The sequence below is a fragment of the Aedes aegypti genome, chromosome 3, assembly GCF_002204515.2.
Source record: "Aedes aegypti strain LVP_AGWG chromosome 3, AaegL5.0 Primary Assembly, whole genome shotgun sequence".
NCBI lineage: Eukaryota > Metazoa > Arthropoda > Insecta > Diptera > Culicidae > Aedes > Aedes aegypti.
Genome location: NC_035109.1, coordinates 346,040,434 through 346,066,966, shown reverse-complemented (window position 1 = coordinate 346,066,966; position 26,533 = coordinate 346,040,434). Strand labels below are relative to the sequence as shown.

At 36.0% G+C, this 26,533-nt stretch overlaps 1 protein-coding gene across 12 annotated transcripts in view; it reads right to left on the bottom strand.

Annotated features, from left to right (window-relative positions):
- Positions 1–26,533, bottom strand: part of LOC5566064 (liprin-beta-2) — a 398,826-nt gene that overhangs the window by 30,660 nt on the left and 341,633 nt on the right. The gene's annotated exons all lie outside the window — the stretch shown is intronic.

Below are 26,533 nucleotides of genomic sequence, written 5' to 3'. Positions count from 1 at the left end.
AGGTTTTGAATTTTGCTTTCGAATATAGGTTTGGGTTTAATTTAAATTTGACTTAGGATTTGCTTTACCTCTGGGATAGGATTTGGTTTTGAACTTTGATAGGATTTGGTTCTGGATTTGTGTTTGGATGTAGCTTTGTATTTGGATTTTGAAGTAGTTATGCATTTTGCTATGACTTTGGCTAGCGCTAAATTTATTTTTGCTTTAGATATTTTTGTTTTGGATCTGAATTTGCCTTGAAGTTTTGCTTTGAAGTTGGATTTGGTATTGAACATGGATTTTGTTTCGGATAAATATTGGATTTAGTCTTGATTTGGAGTTGGCTATGGGTTTGACTTGAGATTTCAAAAGGTTTTGGTTTTGTATTTGAATTTGCCTTTAATGTTGGATTTGGATTTTGGTATGGATTGAGTGTTGGATTTAGCGTCCCAACTTAGACTGAGCCTGCATCACAGCCTAGTGCTCTAATCAGCATTTCCACAGTAATTAACAATAAGAAAAGAATTGTATTGCGTTTAAAATGTCTACTGAAGTAAGTATATTTAAAAAAAAATCATGAATTGTACACCGCACGCACAATGGTATGAAAAATGAAGTTTGGCCAAAACTAGTTTTATCGCTCTAATTGATGAAATATGTAATCTGAATATGTTATTTGGCGTTTTAAATGTTTCAACATTTTTTTTAAAATGTATTTTTTATTAGAAATGCTATCGAATTTGGCTGAAAGCACACATTTTGTTTGTAATCCACCGTATTCGATGAAAATGTGTATGAAGAGTGGTTTTATATATTTTAAATGAACTTTGTATGGAAAATATCGTCAAAATGGACTTTGAGCTTTAGAATGAAACATTTGTTTGTATTAGTTAGGCTCTTTGTACGGTGTTTTTGAAAATTAGGGTGGTCTACGTTTTCGAAGAATTGGTGTAATTAACTTTCTTATTTGTACAAATTATTGTATACAGTATTGGACAAAACATTTGCAACTTTTTAGATTTTCCATACAAAATGACCAACTTTGGTAAGCTAGATCTCAGTTATTTATCGTCCGATTTGAATGAAATTTTCACAGAACATCAGATATAACTTGAATTTTAACATATATTTTTGAGTAATTTTTCCAAACATGGGTTTATAAATTATAACGGTTTATCTAAAGTGTAATTTTCGACGAAAAATTCAAAACTATTTAACTCAAAATCTGATAGCCCTACACAAAAACTGTCTTCAGCAAACTTGTTCACCTCGTTAAAATCTACAACTTTGCTGAAGATACCATGAAGCTATTCCTTCAATATGTTTAGTTATGTCATTTATAAAAAATCGTCAAAAAATTGACTTTAGTCAAACCGTTGCTGCTTTTGAACTTGTGATTGGAAAAAATTACTCAAAAATATATGTGAACATGCAAGTTATGTCTGATGTTCTGTCAAAATTTCATTCAAATCGGTCTCTAAATAACTGAGATATAGCTTACCAAAGTTGGTCATTTTGTATGGAAAATCGAAAAAGTTGCAAATGTTTTGTCCAATACTGTATATGCTTCAGCAAAGTTGTAAACCATTCAATTTCAAGAAATTTTGCCAAAAAAGATTTTTTGTATCTCTATTGACCGATTTAGAGCTTTTTACCTGCGGTGACATAGGGTGGTCCATAGAAATCTGGTTTTCTGGCGCTAGCGTTTTCAAATTAAATATCTCATCAAAGTAGTCTATGAAACACTTTTATAGAGCTTTGACACTCGCTATTTCCTTCCGTTTGGAAGTTATTATTATTTTTCTCACAAAAACATGCCTACTTAGATTGTGAGTACAGTGGGATTCCGTTTTTGGCACGCTCCGTTTTTGGCATGCTCCGTTTTTGGCACCCCCCGATTTTGACAACATAATGGATCCGTTTTTGGCAACATTTTTCAATATCATTGAAATTTGTATTTTTCTGTAAATATTATTGTGTCGTTTGTTTTAGTCATTTGAAAAGCAGTCCAGCTTCACGCTTACCGCATACCAGAGTTCAATTTTCGCCGATATTTCTCAAAATGTCACCAACTTCTAGGAGCACCGTATGCGCTTATATAATTCTATATGGCCGTATAGTCGCAACGTTTCATGAAGTCATTAATCTCTATGAGTATCAACTAGAGTTCCAACATCTTTTCTCCGGCATTCACGCTTTATGACCAGCTCACTTAAGTATGCCGGTAGACAATTGTAATTAGTAAGAGTCAGTTTTCTTCAGATTTGGAACAGCTTTTCTTAACAAAGCAACATGGACAGGAACAAAAAGTCTAAAAATCACACAGAGTTTTCATCTACAAATTCGTTTCGCCATTTCAGTTCACTGTTCTTTTTATTGTAGAATTACATGAATTGCTTATGCAGAACATACCACAGCAAAAGATGCAAATCTCTTTTTTAAGAAACGATCCAACTTTATATTCTAGTATTACTCAAGTTAGAGTATACTACGTGCCATATCAAGATTTAATTCAAGTATGCCTGCCGCATGAAATTATCTAAATGTTCCTTACGAGATCCTGGTGACCCCTGGCTGGGTCTAGGGGTTGTTTTTAATATCAGCTTCTAAGAATTTTCAGTGAATTCTTGGAAATTCTGAGCGAAATTTGGGAATTCATATCGGTTATTACTTATGGGTTTCTCGCGGGAACCTGAGAATGTATATAGTGGATGCTGTGCAAAATCTGTCGATTCCTTGTAAACTCCTAAGATTTCTAAGGCAGCCTGTGAATTTTTAGAGGAATACTGCGGATTCTTAATTGTATTTTGAATAAGTATTTTTGGTAAGATCTTGAGGATTTTGAATAGGTTTCCAGCGGAATGTGGAGATTGCTAGTGGCACTCTGGAAAGTCCTTATGAACTTTTGAGAATTTCGATCGGAATCCTGAAATTTTAAGCACTATCTTCAAAATTATCAGCAAGCTCTTGGGTAGATGTGAATTCCTATCTGGCTCCTTAATAAGATCCAAAGAATACTAAGTAAGATTCTGTGGATTCTTAGCAAGCTAGTATAGAACACAAACGGGTTCTATACTATTTTGTAATATTTTTCAGATGAATTTTTCATCCATATTTGAAAGACAATATACACCATCTTAAACCAAAGGCTACACTTTTATTATACAACGGACACACGGAACAACCATTCATAGAATTTTTGATTCCTGAAATTGAAAAGATTCCGCCGACAAGAGGAGAACCTTCACGAAATCGAACCTACACTCCATAGTACAATACGCCTAAACGATTGACGCCGCTGACCTAACGGCTACGAAGCTCACATTTCTATGGAAAATCTTATTGAAGGCTTTGTCAATATTATGTTCCAAAAAATATAATAGTTTTTTATTGGTACAGCAAATGATTTCAGCTGTCTTTATGTACTCTTTGACTGTAGTCAATCATTTGATATCAGATACCTTACTATGCCAGACTTTTATTTTAAAATAATCATTTTCAAATTATCGAATATTTTAAAATTTGACGCTTGGGATTAAAATAGAAACCGTTTTTTCTTTAAGTTTCCTTAAGTAGAATCATTCAGTTTTGAAACACCTTATTGTTCTGTTCTTAAACAAAGGTCACTTATGCGATTATTGTTCTACATGACCTAGGTATACAAATAGTAAACATAAAGTTTATAAAACATCCTTGAAGATATTTCAGCTATAAAAAATGTGTAGAACGCCTGTCAAAATAAATATGACGAATCTTCAGACTTATAACATAGTCCTATCCTACGGAAATCTACTTCGAAATGGGCCGTTCGGAAGTCTAGTCATCATTTGGTTCCTTTATTATGATGGAACATCGACAAAATTATAGTTTTGAAATTTAAAAAATAGGTTCCGATTTTGGCAACTGAAAATTTCGACTTTGTTGCCAAAAACGGAATCCCACTGTATCTCTGATTGGGGCAAACATGAAAAACATCATTTGACGGCATTCAAAAGACAAAATAAAATTGTATATCGTATCAAAAAATTACAGATGAGTTATTTTTGTAACTCTAACGAAATGCCTTGAAAAACAAAGGATTTAAAGCAGAAAAAGTTCAATAAACTTTGAACTAACGTGGATATCATAAATATTTTTGCACGAAAATTTGCGTATTATTAAGTTCTAAAAGTCATTCATAGACCATTTCTATGAAAATATGGACCCCCCTTATTTCCAATAACACAAAAAAAGGGCCTAACTAATACAAACAACTTTGGGGAAGACCGTTTTCGTCTAATGTTTCATTCTTAAGCTCAAAATTCATCTTTCCGCGTAAAACTGCTTCCTGGACCACTGTGCATTGGTGAATTCTAAATCCCCACTTTACCCCACTAATCCAATATCCTTTCCATGACAACTGTGGAGATGCAGAGGTATACTCAGTCTCTAGTAACAACAGTTTTCTAACTAACATTCCTTCCCTTCTCCGATGACTGTTAGGACGTGGCCGATGCCGTTATTGACTTTTAGATTCGAGTTTGAATCTGGATTATTTTTTGGATTTTGCTTTGAATTTGGCTTTGGATTAGATTGGAATTGGACACTGATTTGATTAGGTTTCGGGATTGGATTTTGTTTTAGGCTTTCGGTAGGATTTTGTTTTGGATTCAGCTTTACATATTTCGATAGGGCTTTGTATTTCAATAGGTTTTGTATTTGGAATTGAATTTTGGATTTAGCAGTGGATTTCAAAGGGATTTGGTTTTAGATTCGGCTTTGGATTTTGAAATGATTTCGTTTTGGGTTTGAATTTGGCTATGAGATTGTATTCGGCTTGTGGTTGTAAAAGTGGGCTTTAGTTTTGATTTGAATTAAGATTTGGCTCTGGGTTTGACTTCGGCTTCATGCTTTGGATTAGGAGTTGATTTTGGATTTTGATTTGGCTTTGAATTATTCAACCTCGGAGTTGGGGTCTGGTTGTTTGTGAGGCTGTGGTTTTGAATTTGGCACTGAGTTTGACATTGGATTTGGTTTTGGATTTTGATAAAATTTGGTTTGGCTATGACTTAGGATTTGACTTTATTTTGCATTTGCTCTTGGAATTAGATTTTGTTTTTGGTTAGGCCTGGGATTTACTTTAGTTTTTATTGAGAAGTTCAATTTTGCTTTGAATTTGGTGTTGGATTTTGATAGGATTTGGGATCGGTTATATTTGGACCAATCCCAAATCCTATTACAATCCAAAACAAAATTCAATGCCAAATCAAATTTCTGAATGAAAACCAAGGTCAATCCCAGGCCTAAGACCTTTGATTTAGGTGTAGCATTTAGATATTGCTTCGGATTTGGTTTTGCATTTGGATTTGGCATTCGTATTGAGATTTGGTTTTGCTGCTTCATGAGTCTAAAAGGTTTTGTAAAACACTGTTTTCGAACTCTTTTTACTAAGAACATAATAAAATTTGAAAATTTTGTCAGTTAATCATATAAGCTTAAGAAAGTAATAGCTTTAAAAATATGATAATAGAATATTTTTCGACAACTTTTTTGTACGAAAAATGGCCCAAATCAAAATATTAAGCTGTTTATAATTGAGTGTCATACAGCGCTATAGACATCAATGATAGAGCATAAGTGTCTTCGAAAGAATTGTCAAAAATGCCATTATAAACAATTTTTCAGAAGAATGAATTTTGCTAGGACCTAACCTCCAGAGTATTAGTGGTTTTGGCAGTAGAAAACAGCGATCTGCCACAGTGTGTGAATATGGCATTGGTTTTTTTTTTTTCCGTTTATTTGAATTTAAAACTATGAATAATTACATTTTTAGAATATATCTAGAAAATTTTTGAACTGTCTTCTGAAAATCTGTCTACTATTGAACCGCACTAATCTAATTCTTTGTTGTAGTTCTTCTAAATTTCCATTTCCTTTTGTATCTACGTTAAATGATATAGTTTCCGTAACTAACCACAACGCTGCTCTCATTTTGAAATTCCTACTCCCAAAGTTTCTACATAAAATTTCGTCTGGATCTGTTATTTTTAGTTTTAACCTGTTTGTTAATACACATTTCAACCAATTCCATATTTTACATGAATACTTACAATGTTTAACAATATGACTCAAAGTTTCTTCATTATTACAGATTTCACATATACTCGAATTGGTACCTCTTATTTTATTCTTGAACATTTTTTTCTTATTCGGAATGATATCTTTCATTATGCAAAATAGTGTTGTTTTACCATTAGACGTTATAAAATTACGGTCAAGATTATTTAGTAAACTGTCCCATGGCAATTGTGGCAAGTCCTGTTGAGTTTTACATTGAATATTCAATCTGTCAATAAAATAATCATATATTTTTTTACTAGTATCAAGAGAGCCGTTCGTCTTGATCTCGTTCGCTAAACTAATCCAATCTTTCATATTCCTTGTTAGGTGTCGATTGTTTTCCTGATTTAACATAAAACTATCTTGTGACAAACTGTTGTTTTTCGGAGCAAAAAGAATATTTTTAACGAAAAGTGCTTTAGACTTTGATTCAATGTCTACGAGAGCGAGACCTCCCTTATAAACAGGTAAGTGCAACTCATTTCTAGCAACTTTAAAAATATATCCTTGCCATAAAAATCGACCTGTAATCGATTTTAGCGTAGCAATTTGTTTATTACTTGGAGGGAAGACTTGGCAGATGTACCAAAGCTTGGAGAAAATATAGGTATTCAGAATCCACGTTTTTTGAAATAAGTTTAAATTTCTACGGTTGTGCAACGACATTAGATATTTGATTTCATTTATGTACTTATTGTAGTTGATTGTGATTAATTTATCAAAGATCGGGTTTATTTGAATTCCAAGTATATCAAGTGTATCTACTTCTTTAATTGAATGAGGACCAGAAAGGCAAGAATTTATTCTAAGATATTGCGATTTTGAAACGTTTAGTTTGATTTTCGAGTAGATGCTGAAATACCCTACTATCTCTAGCACGGTGTCAAATTCATGATTATTTCGTATCAATATATTTATATCATCTGCATAGACTATAAGTTTAACGAAACTATTGTCTATGAGACAACCTGATATATTTTCACTTAACGATCTGATTAACGGTTCAATGTATAGGACGAATAAAGCCATGCTCAACGGGCACCCTTGACGCACCGAACTACGAATTGGGAAACTAGAAGTACAAAAACCATTGAACAATAATTTTGAATTTGCATTTTTATACAGCCGTTTAAGGCAATCAATAAATTGGATTGGAAAAGCAAACTTTTCTAAAACTGCCCACAAAAAATCGTGATCCACGCGATCAAATGCCTTTTCTAGATCTAGACTCAAAATCATAGCTTTGAAGTGTTTAGAAGAATTTCCTTTAATTAGAACATTGCGAAGGACTCTCAAATTTTCAGCACAGGATTGGTTTGTAACGCACGCAGATTGACCATTACCAATCAACTTAGGCATCATCGGTTGTAAACGATTCCACAATATTTTTGCAAACAATTTATAATCTGAATTGAGCATGCTAATTGGTCGACGGTTGTTTAAATCATATAGATCTCCTTTTTTAGGTATTAAAGTAATTACCCCAGCTGAAAAGGAAGCAGGTGGATAATTCCCATCAATCAAGTACGAATTGAACAGATTTACTAAATCGTTCTTCAATAATTCCAAATGTACCGAATAAAATTCATAATTAAGTCCATCTAATCCGGGAGAATTTTTTTTTGAAGCACTTTTCAGAGCCATTTTTAATTCATCTACTGAAATAGGGTTAAGAAGCGACTGCTGATCATATTGGTCTAATTTGTTCCTTATGCATTCTAAAACGTTGTCATAATCAGTGTCAGTATCAGGAGATTTTTCAAATTTTTGTTTAAAATGCTCGAATAAAATTTCTTTCAAAACAGAAGTTTCAGATGTTACGTTACCATTTACTCTAAGTTTAAGAATGTTCGAAGTCGAACAGCGGTTAATGCTTGTCGATATTTGGTATAATCCTATTTTTTCTTCTGACAGTAAAGTGTTAGGTTTAAATTTGTAACTGAAAGAATTTAATCTGTTGTTTTCTAATTGCATCAATTTTGATTTTACAATTGTCATTTCGTTAGCGATATCTTCTCCGTTTTGCTGCTTTTCAAGCAATTCTTTCAAACACTGATAGTAAAAGCTTTTTTCCCGTATCGATTGCTGATTCACACTGAAACTTTCTGTTTTGTAAAATCGTTTGACGTTACTTTTAAAATCATTGCTCCACCAATAGTTTAAATCTAAAGCTGAGTTTCGCGTTTTCAAATTGTTGTACAGCGTTGCAAATCGATTATTAATCTCCTCGTTGTTCAACAGAAAAGTATTAATTTTCCAATAACCGCGGCCAAGGAAGTTAAAAAGCAAATTTTTATCGACGCTATAGGTAAGTGTAACACCGTGATGATCTGAAAAGGCAAGCGGTTCTGTACTCACATTAGAGACACACTTCAGAAAGGAGTCGGTTGAGTAAATCCTGTCCAATCGTGACTTCGATCCACTACGATAAAACGTGAACCTTGAATTTTTCCCTCGAAGCTTCTTTTCAACATCTACCAAGTTTAAAGAAACTACTAAACTTTTCAAACCATTCGAAATATTTTTAACGTTGCTGTTCGAGTCGTCAGGATAAATTATGCAGTTAAAATCACCCAATATCACGTTTTCTTTGCCCATTGCTAAATGGATCAAAATATCTTGCGTGAAAAGCACGTCTCGTTCTTTTTTAAATTTGCTCCCTGAATGCGCGTAAATATTCACGAAGTTTATGTTGTCAACGCATACCGATGTAATTCTTCCATTGCTGTTCAAAATACAGTTTGAGTACTCAATGTTGTTACGCAATAGGACCGCCGTGCCTTTTCTATCGTGACTAATATTCACAATTGCTTTGTGAGATCTAATAAACGAAAAATTCTCAAACGCAACTTCCTGTAAAAATATCATATCTAAATCATTGTTCCAGATAAAATCTCGCATCAAAAACTTTTTTGGAGTGCAACTTATTGCGTTCAAATTGAGCGTTGCGATTCGTCTAATTAATGGCATGGTGCTAATCGAAAAAAGAAAAAAAAATACCCTATCGGTAACTCACTGCTGTGCAAAGGATTAAATATCAGTGACGCCTTCGTGTTCCACTTCGTGATCGATTCTTCGATCTCTCGATCGATCGACCCCTCCTGCTACCGATAATATCTATCGGACTCACAGTTCCGGTAGACTCTAGTATCTGTTGTTTCCAGAGGGATGGCATCCTATTTTTTCACTATTGAATTTGACAGCTTGAGCTGTGCCTCCTTATCGGGAGCATAATTTATACTCCAGATTCAAATTCCACTCACACACCTATACTTTCGGATGTTTACCTTTTCCTACGAGAGAAAACAGTACAAAACGCATGAAGCACAACAATATCTGCTAAAGCTGATGATGGTAAAGAGCTGTAGAAAAGCAAATGTTTTTTTTTCGGAAAATCAAAGCATAGATAACAGACAAAAAAAGGAAGTGTACATCAATTACTTCAGAATGAAATGCAAGTAATGCGTTGAATTTGTGTGCCGTGGTTCATTTCCCCATATTCGCTCCAGCTACTTTGTTGAGGTGCACATTCGTATGGGTGAGCTCCGCTATCGTTTTATAAGAGGCAACAGAAAAATATACTCTTAGCAATCCCTTGGTTGTTTCTTTTTAGGTTTACCTTTCTCCTTTTGTTGTTTCGCTTCGTCATATTCGGACGAGTCATTGTCCGAAGTTGAAACCGGCACACGTTTCAATGAAGTTTTATGGTCAGCACTCACGCGTATCTCCATCGTGTCCATTTCATCCCCAATATCCGTTGGCTCTCCCGCTGGTGGATTCTCTCTCGTTGCATTGGTCACTAACACCGCCGGACGAACCGAGTGAGCGGTGTCAGCAGTCTCTGATACAATATTTGCTGCTTTAACGGTTGATGTTGATGGTACAGGCATAGATGTCATAGTCAACGATTCCGGCATTGTTGCACTCGTTCCAATCACCGCACTGGCTAAAACTTGGCTGTATTGACCACCATTTTGAATTGCCTTTGTGTTGGCCAATTTTGGGCAATTGACCTTCAAATGACCGTCACTCTTACAGAAAAAGCACCGGTTTTTCAAACCCTCGTAAAACAGGCGCACCTTGAAATGGCCTATGTACAAGTTCGCTGGTAGTTCCTTTGCAATCTCCATGTGGACGCCTCTAACGCCACTGAACACACTGTAACCGAAATCCGCTGGATATCTTTCTCTTACATGTTGCCTGATACTTCCAAATTGACTCAGGACTGATGCAATTTCTCTGTCATCTATTTCGAGCGGTAGATTAAATATTCTCACGTACCGGAACAGTCTACTGGCAATTTCAATTCGCACTTGGATCTGAGAGCCATCCTCATAGTCGAAGGTGTACTGCTCTTCCAAGCCAGTACCGAAGCAATTGAACTCATTTTCATCAAGAAATTTGATGTAGAACGCATGGTCGTTTTCGTCTTTGTATATCGAATGCACACTTTCAGCTGGGATACGCAGCTTGCCACCAACAAACCGTAGAACGTCCAGATTCCTTGGAGCTTTAGCCGATGTTCCAAATACTATTTTCAATGTATTCTTCCTTGTTGCTTCCATTCTAACTTTTTCAGGTAAAATCCGTTTAACAAAAAAAAAACCTATCCAAAAGAAAGGACTTCTTTTTTTTTTTTTTTTTTTTTTTTTTTTTTTTTTTTTTTTTTTTTTTTTTTTTTTTTTTTTTTTTTTTTTTTTAATTTCTTTATTAGTAACACTATCATCCTAATTTGGTAAAACAAATTTAAGTTTTAATTAACATTTTGTTAACAACATATTACATTTCATTTGCCGTAGCAGTTCAGTTTTTTTTTTACAGGTGAGTTGATTTCACCTGCTTATAAGAGAAAAAAAAACGTTTTTAATATACTTAACCTAACTTAACCTAAACATATAACGCATTAATCGTGGCAATAGAAGATTGTAACGATTTTTGCCTGAAATTATTATTGATTGTATTTGACATTTGTTCCAATGTTTCTACATTGGATATTCTATGTAACTCATTGGTACTATACCAGGGAGGAAGCCTCAGAATCATTTTCAAAATTTTATTTTGAATTCTCTGCAGAGCTTTCTTCCTGGTATTACAACAGCTAGTCCATATTGGTACAGCATACAACATGGCTGGCCTGAAAATTTGTTTGAATATCAACAGCTTGTTCTTAAGACAAAGTTTTGATTTTCTATTAATAAGGGGATAGAGGCATTTTACATATTTATTACATTTGGCTTGAATGCCCTCAATGTGATTTTTGAAAGTTAAATTCTTATCTAGCATGAGCCCTAGATACTTAACTTCATCTGACCAATTTATTGGAACCCCTCTCATCGTGACAACATGTCTACTTGAAGGTTTCAAATAAAGAGCTTTTGGTTTATGTGGGAATATTATTAGTTGAGTTTTGGAAGCATTAGGAGAAATCTTCCATTTTTGCAAGTATGAAGAAAAAATATCCAAACTTTTTTGCAATCGACTACAGATGACACGCAGGCTTCGTCCTTTGGCGGAGAGGCCTGTGTGCCTGTGTGCAAACAAAGATTTTTGACATCCCTGAGGTAGCTCAGGTAAGTCAGATGTGAAAATATTGTATAATATTGGTCCCAAAATGCTGCCTTGAGGAACACCAGCTCTTACAGGAAGTCTTTCAGATCTGGAGTTCTGATAATTAACCTGAAGTGTACGATTTGACAGATAACTTTGAATTATTCTAACAATGTATGTTGGAAAATTAAAGTTTTTTAATTTTACAATCAAACCTTCATGCCAAACACTGTCGAATGCTTTTTCTATGTCTAGAAGAGCAAGACCAGTAGAATAGCCTTCAGATTTGTTGGAACGGATCAAATTTGTTACACGTAAAAGTTGATGAGTGGTCGAATGTCCATGGCGGAATCCAAACTGTTCATTGGCAAAAATTGAATTTTCGTTGATGTGGGCCATCATTCTGTTCAAAATAACCTTTTCAAAAAGTTTACTGATGGAGGAAAGCAAACTGATTGGACGATAGCTAGAAGCTTCTGCAGGATTTTTGTCTGGTTTTAAAATTGGAACAACCTTAGCATTTTTCCATTTGTCAGGAAAATATGCTAATTGAAAACATTTGTTAAATATATCAACTAAAAATGATAAGCTACTTTCTGGAAGTTTCTTGATGAGGATGTAGAAAATTCCATCATCGCCAGGAGCTTTCATGTTTTTGAATTTTTTAGTAATAGTTCTCACTTCTTCCAAATGAGTCTCACAGGCATTTTCAAAAACGTTCTCTTGATTGAGAATATTTTCGAACTCCTGAGTAACTTCATTTTCAATTGGACTAGTAAGTCCTAAATTAAAATTGTGCGCACTTTCAAACTGCATAGCAAGTTTTTGAGCTTTTTCGCAATTAGTTAGTAATAATTTGTTTTCCTCTTTTAATGCCGGTATTGGCTTCTGAGGTTTTTTCAAGATTTTCGATAATTTCCAAAAGGGCTTAGAGCCAGGGTCCAATTGAGAAATTTTATTTTCAAAATTTTTGTTTCTTAATTGAGCAAAACGTTTCTTGATTTCTTTCTGCAAATCCTGCCATATAATTTTCATAGCAGGATCGCGAGTGCGTTGAAATTGCCTTCTCCTCACGTTTTTAAGACGGATCAAGAGTTTAAGATCATCGTCTATAATCACGGATTCAAATTTTACTTCACATTTTGGAATTGCAATGCTCCGGGCTTCAACAATGGAATTTGTTAAAGTTTCAAGAGCATTGTCAATATCAAGTTTAGTTTCTAAAGAAATGTTAACATCAAGATTGGAGTCAACATACGTTTTATATATATTCCAGTCAGCTCGTAAATAATTGAAAGTGGAGCTGATAGGATTGAGAATCGCTTCTTGGGATATTTGAAATGTAACAGGGACATGATCAGAATCAAAATCAGCATGAGTAATCAGTTGGCTACAAAGATGACTAGAGTCGGTTAAGACCAAATCAATCGTAGATGGATTTCTAGAAGAGGAAAAACATGTGGGGCTATCAGGGTATTGAATTGAGAAATATCCTGAAGAGCACTCATCAAATAAAATTCTGCCGTTGGAATTACTTTGAGAATTATTCCATGACCGATGTTTGGCATTAAAGTCACCAATGACAAAAAATTTTGACTTATTGCGAGTCAATTTACGCAAGTCAGTTTGGAGCAAATTAACTTGCTGCGCAGAGCATTGAAAAGGCAAATAGGCAGCTATGAAAGTATATTTACCAAACTGTGTTTCAACAGAAACACCTAAAGTTTCAAAAACTTTAGTTTCAAATGATGAAAACAGTTGATGTTTTATACGCCTATGAATGATGATTGCAACTCCCCCACATGCCCCATCAAGTCGATCATTACGATAAACAAAAAAGTTAGGATCTCTTTTGAGTTTAGATCCAGGTTTTAAATACGTTTCGGTAATAACTGCCATATGCACGTTATTAACCGTAAGAAAATTAAACAGCTCGTCCTCTTTACCATTCAGAGAACGAGCATTCCAATTTAAAATATTTAAATTATTATTTGGATCCATTAGAAAAACGTAATCCAATAACAATTTGATTTGTAAATTTTACACCTACTTGGACTGCTTCAGTCATAGTGGTGGCTTTGAACATTGCATCAATCATTAGATTCAATTGTTCAGTTAGAAAATTAAAATCAGAGGCAGACATGTCATGTGATTTCCCATTGGAATTTCCGGTAGACGAAGAAGCGGAATTACCTGTGGCGGTAGGGTTTTTTCCATTTGATTTGAAACAAGTAGAATGGGTACCCATGGATCGAACAGGGGAGGAGATCGAATTTCCTGCTACGATATCGGCAAAGGATTTACCGTGGGTAGATACATTCGAAATTGAAAGATTCGAACGGCTACCCGACGGATTAAAATTAGTTTGTGAATGAGCATGATTATGATCTTCCTGATGGGTATGATTCATGATCAAGCGATCGTTAACTGAAAAATGAGCATTGTTCGATACTCTACCAGGCAAATTCCGGAAACGACCGTTATCGTAACGGATATTATCTTTCATCTGCCTGGCACGAGCCTCAATGACCTTTTTGCGTGAAGGACAATTCCAAAAATTGGACTTATGGTTAGCCCCGCAATTACAACATATGAATTTGGTGGTATCTTCCTTCACTGGACAGACGTCTTTGGCGTGAGAAGAACCTCCGCAAATCATGCATTTAGCATCCATGCGACAATTTTTTGTACCATGACCCCACTTTTGGCACCGACGGCACTGAGTGGGGTTCTGGTAATTTCCTCCAGGTTTCTGGAAATGTTCCCATGTCACACGGACATCAAACAAAAGTTTTGCTTTTTCTAAAGCTTTGATATTATTTAGTTCTTTTTTGTTAAAGTGAACTAAATAAAATTCTTGAGAAAGCCCTTTCCGAACAATGCCAGATTGGGTTCTCTTTTTCATAATGATTACTTGGACTGGGGAAAATCCAAGTAAATCATTTATTCCATTTTTGATCTCTTCGGGTGATTTATAGTCACTTGAGAGACCTTTCAAGACAACTTTGAACAAACGTTCAGTTTTGTCGTCATAAGTAAAAAAAATGTGCTTCTTCTCTTCAAGATGTTTGAGAAGAAGCTCACGATCTTTAAGAGTTTCCGGCAAAACGCGACAGTCTCCTTTCTTTGCGATTTGGAAGGAAACCTTGATTCCCCTAATGGAGTTCAAGATCTCCTGCCTAAATCCCCCAAATTCGGAACAACTGACCACGATAGGCGGCACTGCTTCCTCACTTGAATCAAAGAGCCTGGGCTAGAGGCTGCTTCGATTTGGTGTTCGGAAAATTTGTCTAGAGCATCGAACTGATTGCTCATTTCGATACAATTATTCATTTCACCCTTGGAAGAAAGTTCGCATTCCGGGGAAGCGTCCTTTCTTCCATTCTTGCCACGTGTAGTGACAGTTTTAAAACCCACTTTTTTGGAAGGAAGTAGTGAATTCAGAGATTGACCCTTCCTTTTGTTTGTTGTTGATACCATGTTTAATTAATAAACGAAAGAAGACGTGACCTTCGAAAGGTTTTTTCCCAAGACGGTGTCCAAGAAGGATTACCACCGCTAGCTTTCGCCAACGGGTCCAACGAAAAATCGAAGGCACGGGTCCAAACAAGGATCGTAAAGGGATCAATAGTAGAAAAAATAGTACTGAAAAGTACTGTTTTAGTAGCACTGAAAAGTACCGTTTTTAATTTTAGCACTGAAAAGTACTGTTTTTGTAGCACTGAAAAGTACTGTTTTATTGCTTTAGGTAGTTTTTAAGAAAACTTCCAAGAGCAGAGAGAATTCGTGTACGCACAGCACGAAGGTACGATGCGCACTGAGAAAGGACTTCTAGATGGTCGCAATAGTTCGCGCACGTGTGATCGTACCGACGTCCGAGCGTTAACTGGGTTAGGCTTCACCGATCAGTGGATCACAACAAAATATGAAGGTTTTTTACAAACAACAAAATTTGTTTCATCTTTGTTAGAAGTACTTCATATTAATGGAATAAGCATATAGGTGGGCTTGCGATTAGTGCTACCAAGCATTTAGCCGCATCGAGTCAAAGAGTGTGGGTTCGGTTCCCACTTCAGTCCGTAAAACTTTTCGTCAGGTATGTATTTCGACTGTGCCACTGGGTGTTGCATGCTAGTCCGTTGTCTTTTGTGGTGCTTCCTTCAAAGGGCAAATCGTCCACTGGAAGCATAAACGTGTCGGTATCTTTCAAGTTATAACATGATTAAAACAAAATCAGTTTCAATAACAAATATTAGATTTTAATATGAGTTATACTGAGATTTGGAATTGAAATACGATTTAAATTTGAAATGCGATTTGGGATGTAATTTTGAATGCGTTATGGATTCTGATTTGGATCGCAATTTGAAATTGCGTTATGATTTGGATTGTGATATGCATTATGATTTGAAATAGAATTGCGATTAGAGTCGTGGAATTGATATGGTTTACGATTTGAAATGTGATTTGGAGTGTGGTTTGTGTTATATTTGGATTGCGAATTAAATTGCGATTTTGAGTAGCATTTGATTAGGATTTTGAAAATTATTATATAGAAAGAGATTTAGAATGCGATCTGGATTGCGTTTTGGACTTCGATGGCTTACGATTTGGATTTCGATTTCGATTTCAAATTAGAATTGGATTGCGATTTAAAGTGAGAGTGGGTTGCTAAATTGATTTCGATTTGTAGTTCGATTGTGGTTTAAATGAGACATGGATTGCGATTTGGAATGTTATTTGAAGAGTGATTTGGATTGCTGTTTGGATTGTGGTTTGAAGACTCTATGACACTACCCCGAACGCCACTACCCCGAATGCCATTACCCCGAACGCCATTACCCCGAAAGCCATTACCCCGAGTAGTATGAGATACAATGTAGTTTCTTGTTTTGCGGACAAAAAATGATGACCATACTGTTATAAAAGATTGACCATTCATGTATGTGTATCTTAATGGTTTACATCATATAATGGTTTACATTATATATTTTCAATTCTTTCATATGTGAGCTATTCTTTCGAAATATTCTGTTGGCAACTATTTTCTTCTTATTTGTTTCTGGTACAGAACCTATTTCTTAGCTTAGTGAGCACTTACCCAATTCAAGGGTCCATTCACAATATTCATAAAACCAAAAATGGCCATTTCCGACACCCGCCTACTGTGGAAATTCAACATATTTTGTATGAGCTGTAATATTTTGACAAATATTTTGGTAATGGGGTAGAATCTTTGCTTAAAAATGTTGCTCCTTTGCACCTATAGTGGTGCATTTGTACCCATAGTGGAGGGTCCCATAAGAAATCAATGGCTTGCGTCACCAAAGGAACAATGTTCCAATTATTGGTGCAAGGCCTTTTGCAGGAAAATCGATTGTGGTTTGAATTGCTATTTGTATTTGAATAGGAGTGCGATTTGAATTGTGTTTAATACTGTGATTTTGATTGCGGTTTTGAAAGTTATTCTGATTCTGTTGAGATTGCGATTTGAGTAGCTGTTTGTAATGTGATATCGATTACGTTTTGGGTTGTGATTTGAATTGCAATTTAGATAATTGTTTATATTGCTAATTGTATTGCGATTTGGATTGTGCTTTGATTTGCAATTTCATATGTGATTTGATTTGCCATTTGGATTTTATTCAGAGTACGATTTGGATTAGGATTTGGAAAAGGATTGCGATTTGGACTATGATTATCATTGCGATTTTTATTTTATTCGGGGATTTGACAGGTAATTTAGTTGTGATTTGGATTGGAGTAGGAGTACGATTAAGATTGTTGTTAGGAATGTTTACAACAAACATTTGAAATTCGTTTGGGATATGAAATTTCGAATTGAACTGCGATTTGTGTGATAAGGATTGCAATTCATATTTGACCTGCAAAGTCTACAAAGAAGCCCAATAAAACATTCCAATCTCACTCACAACTATAAATATATCTAAAACATGTGTCAACAGGCATGTTTTGGCTACCATTGACACCGCCGATTGATTCCGACATCCGATCGAACAACAGATAGGCTCATCAAGACAACACAATCGTAACCCAATCCAACCAACTGCACAAACAAAATAAACTTGTTGACACAACTCCTGTTCGCTCCTTCGAGCGTTCGTTGACGTTCCCCGAATCGAACCGGAGCACCGTAAGAAGGGTGGTCGATTTCGCGTAGGACGTTGGAAACCCGCCAAGCAATCCGATGTAGGGTAAAGTGGTCCAAAATGCATCAGTCCTATTTTCGTTCATACGTCAACATTAGAGTGATGCAAATTTTGAAATGTTTGCTCCCCTACGCTTAAACGCTTTTAATTATGGTAATTAGCATCCTCCCAAAGTTTGAAGTGATTCGGAAGAAATTTGACTGTGCACAGGCCATTTGAAGTTTATATGGAGATTACTATGGAAAACGCGAATCTTTTGTATTCAGCCCTCTATCTCTTCATCATAATATTTTATGGAAAAGTGAACAAATTCTTCTAATGTGAAATCCTCCCAGCTACAACTTTGCCCAAGACCACTTTTTGATTGGACCTCAGGATAAATTGTTATTCATCATCATAAAGTTGGTTTACATGTAGCATGCTTCACCAACTGTTCGACAGGCAACAATGGTGCTTCTGGCGGGAAGAATAGATCAAAGTAATCCAGGCTACTATGTTCTACAGCAAAAAAGCAGTGTTGCTCTGAAAGTAATTGAATGATCATCTCAACATGATTTAGACTTTGTCATCAAAAATAACAAATTATCCTTACGTCCCATCGAAAAGTGGTCTTCGGCAAAGTTGTAGCTGGGAAGTTTTCACACGAGATGAGTGAGTTGACTTTCCCATAGATTATTTTGGCGAGCAGTTAGAGGACTGAACACAAAAGGTTTGCCTTTTCCATAGTAATTTCCATATAAACTTCAAATGGCGTGTGCATAACCAAATTTCTTCCAAATCACTTCAAATTTTTGGAGGATCATTTTTATCATAATTGACATCGTTTAAGCATTGGGGAGCAAAAACTCCAAAATTTGCATCAGTATAGTCAACATGTTAAGGTTATTCAAAGTGGTAACAGTAGCTGCACAAAATTTGCCAACTACCTGGTCGGAAACATTTCCCAAATTTGAGTTTTTTTTTTCAAAATTTCAAATCGTGTCGAAGAGTTACAATACAAATTGTACTGGTTCAAAATTACTCAACAAGTAGTGAAGAACGCCTTTTAGTATGGAGAACTATGAGTTAGCAACCAAGCTTCTCCTTGAGTTTGCTACGTAGAATAGACACGTTGATTCGTCAATTAAATCAGCGGAAAAGCTTACATCTGATTATTGAATTTCACCTGTAAATTAAAGAAAAATCTATGAGTTTAACTCCAAGGCTTGTAGCAATGACTCATAGGTAAACATATCTATACATTGTTTGGATTGTTCCAGGAATGATTCAATGAGTCGTGCCCAGGGCCGTACAATTTCATTTCATTGAAAGCATTTTCAGTCCCCAGCTGACTGACTCAAGCTTGCCTTTCAGTTGAAACACTACTGCTTCGTTTCAACCCGACAAACCTTTCCGTTCATCACAGCATGCGTAGTCTCTCCTTTCTTTCTTGCTGCTTGTGCGTCGCGCGTCATGAATCGGAGTGTCACCGCAGCGAGCTGGCCTTTCAATCGGTAGTCTCTGTTTTTGGGAGCCGATTAATTTAATGAACGACGTCATGACCCGTGTAGTTTCTCTATCTTTTTTCATTACGTAACAAATTGCACACATCATTATTGTAAAAATAGTTAAATTAAATTTTAAACATTTTGATGGATTTCAATGAAATTAAATGAAACGAAATTCTTACTCTTTCACTTCACCTTTCTTGTTCGTTACTTTCAATCGGGCAACGAAACGAATGAGTGTGGAACGAAGGACGAAGCGACGCAGTTGTTCGTCACCATCGAGACGACACAGCCAAGCCTTCGTGTTTCACATAATGCTTTCGAAAATGCACAGCCCTGGTCGTGCCAGTTAACCCCATCGGTGCGTATTGGGCCATGTTCCCCTATTTCGACGCAGTCAGTCCAGGCCGGGTTCGCCGCGATGTGATGATTCTATCAATCAGACTTGGAATCAGAGCCGCAATGCGACGTCCATCCGCACGAATCGAACGATTCTGAATGGGCACATCGTTGCAGATTGTTAATTAAATAACTCATTGGCCGATGAATGGCGATGGGAAGGGGGTACAGAAGGGTTCGCCGTGTGGGATGGTTGTTATCAGTCCAATTGATTGACGCATTGTCGCAGTTAGATGATGTTACTGGTGTGGAATAATGGGCGTCCAGCGATGGTAGAAACTATTTGCCAATTATCGGTGTGGGAGAGGACATGTTTGTTTGATAGTGTCCAGTAACTAGCTTTTTGAGTTGCTACCAACGTACTTTTTGATTGCTTTTTCTCTAACTGCTTAGCGTTGGCAACTATCCAGTGAAATTTAGTGAAATCTGGAAGATTCAGACAATGTTTCGGGATGAATTTGTAAGGTCTTCATTCACGATATTATAGTATTCAGTCTTCATCCAGATTCTATCCGTCCACATTTTATGAAAACTACCACGCTTTCCTGTTATAAAAGAATATAATATCTGGCAAATATTGTAAATATTTCACAAATAAATATATGCTTCAGCTGATGCAACAAACAGTACATTAATTTGGGCGTATATATGTGTTATCAATTCCACAGCTCATGCAAATCGAATGATAAATCTATGCCCTTGGTCCGGAATTGGGTTCGAGGTGTGCTAATTTTCCGAAGCAACACTAAATTTCACCAACTTCCAGCCAATTAGGGCACCAGCACAATACGCAACAGGGCACCGAATGAGCATTTTACGCTGCCCGGGTTTCCAAGAGAAATTCCTATTTGCGCATCCTAAAATATCCTTTTGTAATTTACGGTTCGCTTACAACAGTATCCGTTCCAATTATCCCCGCCTTTTGCACGTGAGAGTCTCACATGGCTTCACATAAACACGCAGTTAGTAGCAGTGTATAATTATTGTCACAACGTTTCCGCTTGGTTCAACACAAGCACTTGTAGCTTCCGAGCCGGCGACAACGGTAGATAGCCATTCGTTGAAGGGATAAGTTGAATCCGATACATTCGATACTAACGCTTGATTGCACAAGTTCAGGGAGGGAATAGTTTCATTGTAACGTTTGCTCGAATGTATCACAAACTATCGCTTCTTGAAGTGCATTCACAAAATGTGTCAACCTGGATCTTAAGTTCTGTGAATTCTGAAGCATATGGCAGTTATCACACACCATTGAAAGGCTTTATCTATATTTTATAAAGTATTTGAACTTATTCTATATTAGTTACTATTTGATACGCTTGTTCCCAGATAATTAACCGATGTCTACTTAGGCATATTGAAATTATCAACGCTATGTAGTCGTAAGAGAATCTACACCGGCCATAATTGTGTTGTCTGAAAATTGTATCAGTTACACGATCCCACAAAATCAGTGATAACCTCTTGGAGACATCCGCAAACACTCAATTTCCTCGGTAATAAATGACAATGGCATTTCGTTGGAAGTGCTCAAGAAGCGGTTTGACGTTTTATACAACCGATAAGAAAAGTGTTCCAATTGTCGGAACAGAATAAAACAAAATTGTGAAATTCTAAGAAATAATTCTCAAGAAATGAAAATGAAAATCTAGACAAACTATTCACACACAGGGATTACTAGCAAAATCTCTGAAAGATTCATATAGAAAAAACCTGAAGGTCGTAGACACAAAAGTCAATTTAGACAAAAGCGGATGTCAATTTGTGAAAAATAACAGAATCGTTCTGGTGGGGCTTCGATCCCACGAGTCCCAATACGCTAGGCTGGGCGCGTTATCTCTATCGCGAAAGGGGTCGATTTGACAAGATACGACCACGTCGAAAGCTGGATCCATAATAACCATCTCATTAGGCTAAGTTGGCTTATGAGTAGTGTGGTACAAACAAGGCAACAGTGAGACGCTAAAAATAAAATCTCTCGCTGTTGTTCATAGGCACGCTTAAGAGAGTCGAATTGGGCATCTAAGAGAGCCGAAGGAGATGTAGAATTATGAAGGAGAATATGTGGTCGTGACGGACTTTGGTTTCAGTTTCGCCGACTGTGATGCAGAACCGTTACCCGTTCTGTGGCGTAGTTGGTTAACGCGCTCAGTCTAGCGTATTGGGAGTCGTGGCATCGAAGCCCACCAGAACGATATTGTTATTTCAAACAGTTTTGTCCAAATTGACCTTCGTGTATATGATGTACAGGTTTTTTTCAAAACACCGTCGGCTAGTTTAAGACAACCAGCATAGATATGACAACCCTAGCTGCGTTCCTGTAGAAGTTTTTGTAGATTTCAAAAAAAAAAATGGATGTACTAACTGGGAGAAGACAAAGTTAGACATCTCGGGAAAACTTTAGTGGAATGTTTGAAAAAGCAATGAAATATTTTTATGGATAAATTTATAGTGCAAGCTAGATAAAATCAGAAAACCTTCTCAATCAGCAGAAAACTTAAGCATTTTGTGCGGATCTATGACACTTGGTCAAAAAACGTTTGATCGAATGACATTTAGTCAAATGACGTTTGGTCGAAAGTACGTTTGGTCGAACCGACATAACGTCGAATAGACATTTAGTTGAACCATTTTTATTGCAATAGAAAGCATATGACATTCGGTCCAAACGACCTTTGATTGAATTTAAATAGCATGGAAACAAAGTTCTACGTTTAGTCCGATTATTCTTGAGAGTAGCATTTTATCGCTAATACGCTTTTTAATACTTGTCCAGCTAGTCGAGAAGAGCTGATGCCAAAAAGAAGCAAGCCGTATTTGTCACCTCTGTCACCTCGTCTTACTTCACCTGATGTATAGAACGAGCATAATTTTCTTAAGTAAATGAAACCCTGAATTTATACCATTTATTTCCACTAGAGTAGGTATAGTACTAAATTTGGTTTTTCATTGCCTTATTGGTATTCCACTAAACAGCTCAAATATTTATTATTATATTTTTTTGGTTTAGTTCTATTCGATCAAACTATTTGTTGGTGCTCTCTTCAAAACTTCCACTACAAACTCTGTTATTCACTTGAAGTCATCAAACCGTCAGCAAAATCGTGGTTACGTAGTTCAAACAAACTGTTTCGTAACATAAAACAAAATATATTTTCAGTGTACACTGTTAGCGGTGGTCGTGACCGAATGGATATTGGTAAATTTGGATGGATTTCTTAAGTGCTTATTTCGCGGGTATCTTTGACTGTGGATGAATTTGGTCGCTGAAATAGATTTTTTTGAGCGCCGGTATAAAGTAGTCTACGAAAGTTCAAAGTCTACTAATTCAACTTATTTTGATCCAGAAGAACTTTCCCAACGGATTCAGAGACATACATTAAAAAACAAAGCGCCAAAAGAAGAAAATAAATTTCAGCATTTTGATTCTTCTTTTGACGTTAAAGAATAACGTTTACACCCAAACAGGCTAAACCAAATATATCGAGATGAGAAATCAACGGATGTCAACGTTTATCCACAAACGTCTTAGAATGAAGGCTTTCCGAAGGTTTATGAATAAGGTTCATACCTAAGCAGATTCAAACATCAAATGTTTATCAAATATGGAGTGCAACGGCTTTCTAGCGTTATCAAAGAACAACAGTAACAAAAATAAGTTATCAAAGAATTCCGTTGAGCCTGGGTCTACAGATCAACGTTACCTGTAATCTCTTGACGAAAAAGGTTTATACTTATGTGACCAAGCTTACTATTTTTCGGTAATCTTTGAACTCCCTTGAGTAAAGGCCTTAAGATCTACAAGCCTAATTTGTTAGCTTTCTGACGTTAATGAATCAGGTTCACTGCCAAACAATCTCAATAAAATATGTCCCATCAAGTTTTAAAATCAATGATTGTTTACGGTTATCCAGAATCTTCTGGATCTTCTACAGATGTAACCAAAGATCATTCGAAGGTTTATGAAGAATGTTTATACCTAAGCTGCACTTCTACACTTAGTTGTCCCATGTTCTATGTAAACTTTATGGACCGCGGGATAGATATGCGAAGAACAGCAGTAAGGAGATTCAAACAAACATAAAGTTTGGAGTCTAACGGCTTTCTAGGCTTGAGTCCTCCATTGAGCTTAGGTCTTCATATCAAAATATGAAACCAGTGGTCGTTTGGTCAGTTTTGTTATGTCAATTAAGCCAAGGGTGTTGGGACGGACCTGGTGTAGTGGTTAGAACACTCGCCTCTCACGCCGAGGACCTGGGATCGAATCCCATCCCCGACATAGTCACGTAAAAAGTTATAGTGACGACTTCCTTCGGAAGGGAAGTTAAGCCGTTGGTCCCGAGATGAACTAGCCCAGGGCTAAAAATCTCGTTAATAAAGTCAAACCAACCAACCAAGCCAAGGTAATACCAAAATCAGTTATCAAATGATAATAACTAGATAACAAGATTTATTATCATTTTTTATCAATGTTTGCTGGGGTCATGTGGGCTCAAACAATTATGACAACTCAACTTTAGTATTTTCCGATAATCATTGAACACGGTACAGGTACAGCAATCTAAGCAGCCAGTGGATACGGGGAGTGGTAAACAGCGAGGGGAGGAAAATGACAGCTGGCGATAATTTATAAGTAAATTTATTCCTTAGATGAGGTCTAAGTATTAATTCAATTGTTCTGTTCCAGGATGCTGTTATTCCACCACGCGAAAAATTAATTAGAAGTAAAACAAATTCCTAATGTGAGGCGATTGCGTAGCGCAGCTCAAGAATAGTTCGGCTCGAAAAGGGCAGTTTCAATTACGGAGGATATTATGTACTACCGAAAACTAAATAAATTCATCAATTTCAGAGGCTTCTTCACAACGCACGGTGTGCTGAAACACACATATTATCGAACTTGCATGAACCTCCGATCTTTTTCCACTAAAAGTTACCCTTAGTAGTCAAAATAAGCTTGCGGCATATTAAAAAATCTTTCATCGGCAAAAATTTGAATTAAGTAGATTTTTGTATTTTTGGCCCTTCCCCATACATGGGTTCATAGGAGATTATTAGATTTACACTAATATGATGACTTTTAACGGCTTAAAGACCAATTTGACATATCTTTAACATGAATGAATTCTTAGATGTTTTAAATTAGGCATCATTTCCTACATACACTCACACAATGAGACCAGCCCATGGTGGTATGCCGTATTTTATATAATGGAAATTTCACTTCAGAAAAGCTCATACGAACGCTTTGTATTCTGCTTTCTGAATCAAATCAGTAATATTTTACGTATGCGGCATAGTTTTCTTATCAGATTAGGAATTCCTAGAAATGGATACACACGGCAGTATAGGCTGTATTCATGTGCTTATACGCGCAAAAGTCTTGAAAGAGGGTTCGCTATAACATGATTAACAGTAAATGGCTTATATAGCCTTAATGTGGTCTCAAACTCATCGTGATACAAGTTTTGTGCAGTCACTAATCTACTCATATGCAATACGCACATTATATTTGGGGTTTGATGTGCCTGGTTTTGAATAAAAGGGCTGGATTACTTCGGATCGACATTACGTCATCACTCCAATTATTTGTCATAAGATGAATAATAAATGTGGCGAAGATAACAAATCGATCCGACGTAATCCCGCACTTTTATTCACGACTTTGCACTTATGGAGGGCAATAGACACAACAATTTCAATATCCAACATGGACACATACATTTTAGTATCGTAAAACGAGGTATCTTTGATAATGCGGGTAACTGTGATAGTGCGGGTTCCGCGACGTACTAAAAGAAATAACAAAAATTATGTTATTCAAACGAATGCGAAAGTAAGGAGTATCAGTGTGACACTTCATCTCTGAGCTGTTTTCGTACCAATCGAGAGTATTTGAGGCTTTATATTCGAATATTAAAAAATGATGAGATATTAGCACTTTCAAACGCTCACAAACAATATGTTTCGGTTTTATTGTTGATGGCCTACCCGAGCAAAGTTGGGTAACAAAATGATAACAGGTTGTGTTATCCGATAACTAGCATTTGATAACATAGTTTGTTTTCATTTTGGTTGAATAAGCAGGCAACATAACAAACGTGATAACAAAAGTTTATACTAAAGATATCATATAAATATCTCATTACGTTATCATTTTAAACACATTGATAACAACTTTTGTTATCCATCCAATTTCCCTCATCGATAACTCATTATGTTATCAATTAGTTAGAAATATCGAATTATGATAACAAACATTTGACGTCATTCACCCGTCGGTGGTATCCTCGATCGGACAGTTCAAAATCCGTTGATAACAAGAGTCTTCGTATTGATAACAAAAAATAACAAAATGAAATCATGATGTACATCTTGTTTTCACTATGTTATGCGGTTGTTATTCGACTTTGCTCGGGTAGCTATAGTAGAACATGAATCCAGTATCAAACCTCATAACGAAAAATAGTTTTACAATTCGGAATCATTTTTGTAATCAAAGTCACAAATTCATTTCATTCGATTTATACTTATTCATGTTCCAAAAAAGATTGATTTATGGTGAACTCAATGTCGAAACATGATTCTCGACAGATATCTATTAGGAGAAATAATTTTATACCCATTATTATCAACTTATAATGGTGTTTGTCATGTTTATTTTGACTGAAAACACTTTTAAAAGTGTTTTTTGTCCAATACATTTTGTATTTTAATTTATAAAATCTAATCCAGTGTCTCTATTAAATTCTCCAATCCAATTCAAACTGTGATGATGTCAAGCAATAGTTTGTTGTGGATTTGCATGTGCTTATCTACTCATCGAACCGTTATGCAATCTTTCATGTA